Below are 2539 nucleotides of genomic sequence, written 5' to 3' on the forward strand. Positions count from 1 at the left end.
CCATATTAGTTAAAATTTTACTTATTTTATTTTATTCTTACTTCCTTATGTTCATAGTTTGATTATCATCATTTTATTTATATACATGAAGAAATTTTATTTATTTCTCTTTTTTATTTATTATTAAGAAATATATATTAGTTAAAAAAAAAGGATTTATAAAGGACGTTTCATAGCATGGAATCCTGGGCCAAACTGATCCACTTCACCTCTTATGCCTGTCCTGTAACGTTGATCATTCAGACTCTTACATATTTATTTCACCTACTCCTCCCTCGTGATGAATTTCATTATAATCAAATCAAACCAGGGAATTTATCACAAACATTAATGTGGGTAGAATGAGGAGCAAATGATAAAATTTTATTGGTATTAAGATTTTATTTATGAGTAAGAATATAATATTTGTATATTACAATTGTTTAAATGTTCATTAAGACAGAAGAGTAAAGCATTCTATGTCTCATAAATGCCTTAACATGGTATCGTTGGGAGACCAACACTGCAAAAAAAAAAAATTATAATTAAAAAAAAATGTGATCAACATATGGAATGTAATATGAATGGTGGGCACACAAGATATGCCAGAGGCCCATACGCTGATACACAAACTGAAATTATTTTATTTAATGTATTTCTATATTTTCACTTCTCCGAAGACCTTGGATGTTTCCCACCTCTGGAATCTAAGCTCCATAGCCTAAAGATGAAAATCTATGATTTAAATGTGGCAGAACTTTTAAGATGTCGTTCGAAAGTTTCCAAAGCAAATACGATTCTAATGTTGAGTAAAATTAATCTTAATTTCCATGACACAGTAGTGCATTGTGCTATTTTCGTTTTTCACTATTTTTAGAAAACTTTTAGAGGCACTGAGGAGGAAGAAAAAGTTAAGACATTGTAGCTTTCAACACTGTGAGTTGACTCTTAATTGGGGAAAAAATCTGGCGGTTGAGCGTGATCTTGAAAAAATCATCTCCTTGTATAACTGTAGTAAAAACAGTGTTTCCTAACAAAGTACTGAACCCAAGAACTTTCATGGGTCGTAGGGTTTCACATTATTATAAGTACAAGATTAACGATTTGTAACTTATGCGCAATATGAACTAAATTTATAAAATGTGATATATAAACATTTAAGAATGATAATCATTAAATATAAAAAATAATGTGAAACAAATAATTGATTGAAATGTTTAATCTTTGATGTACTTACTCTTTAGCTGTACCTTGTGCAAATATTCCGCAGCATGTGCATATGCCGGTACAGAAACAACATCGATGCGTAGGACGACAGCATTCAACCGGTGAACACCGGACCAGGCCCTGTGGTCTAGCACCCACTGATCACAGAACAGATTTAGATGAAAATAAATAAAAATCACATCTAATATTATTTAACAAATTCATTTCAGAAATTGGTGAAGCTTTAGTCGGCACTGATTGGCCTATGCTAGGAATCCACGAACCGAAAGTGTCGTATCAAAGAAGATCAAAAGTTTCCATTTTAAGTTTGATTGGAATAATGTCAAACTGCTCAAAATGAAACTGCCACCTTGAGATTCCAATCCTTCAATTACTACGTCTCTTCCCCAATTACTTCTGATAAATCACTGTGGAAATTAAGTGAACAACATCCAAAAATACCACTCAATGATCATACCTATCCATACATTAAATAATTCTTTCACCAATTTCTCCCTCTCCTACCTCCTAGATCTGGCAACTCCTCTGTGTCGATTTCAAGAAGGTATTCACAGTGAGAATATGATCTCTATTTCCTTTCTTTGAAGTCCGCTGTGGCCTAAAATTATCCAATTATTGTCCAGTTGAGGCCGTTGTACCTTATGACGCCGTCCTGGGTTCAGTCACTCGTATCTACATTTTTTTTCACGACTGATATCCATTATAAATGCTAAAGGCAATCCAAAGAAACTGCCCATCTTGAGGGTGCAGAGCAGGACGATTGGCTAGAGGAGCGTGAGTGGCCCATTCGCAACAATTGACCGTTTGGAAGGAGCCACTACTAACAACTCGACTCGGTGCCTCATCAGAGCAAGCTACATTAAAAAGGCCTCTACCATTTCTGCACCTGATATTACAATAGAGCCCAACGTGGCTGTGGCAACAAGTCCTCCATACCTAACTTGGCTCGAATGCGAAATCCCCCAACCTACAAGGAGACTGATTAAAGGATTACGGACCGGAATAGAGGAAAGAACAACAGTTCATCTGTATCTGAATATAATTCGAGGTTGCTAGATGGTGGACCATAGAATTGACTAAGCCACAAAAAACCTATAATAAAGCATATAAAAAAAAAAAAATTAAGGTAGGTTAATGTGAAAAATAAGCATGAAACTTAGCGGCTGAATGAGCTTTTTTGCAACAGTACTGTTTTTTTTTATTCTAAGCTCATGGGTGCGTAGAGTTTGATATAAACAGGGTAGGCAAAATTATGGGTGGAATTTTTTGTTGCATTTCAAATGCATGTTAGAAGGGAATGAGGAAAGGAATAAATAAGACTGGAAATTGGAAA

The sequence above is a fragment of the Halyomorpha halys genome, unplaced genomic scaffold, assembly GCF_000696795.3.
Source record: "Halyomorpha halys isolate HHAL.00 unplaced genomic scaffold, Hhal_1.1 Scaffold2256.1, whole genome shotgun sequence".
NCBI lineage: Eukaryota > Metazoa > Arthropoda > Insecta > Hemiptera > Pentatomidae > Halyomorpha > Halyomorpha halys.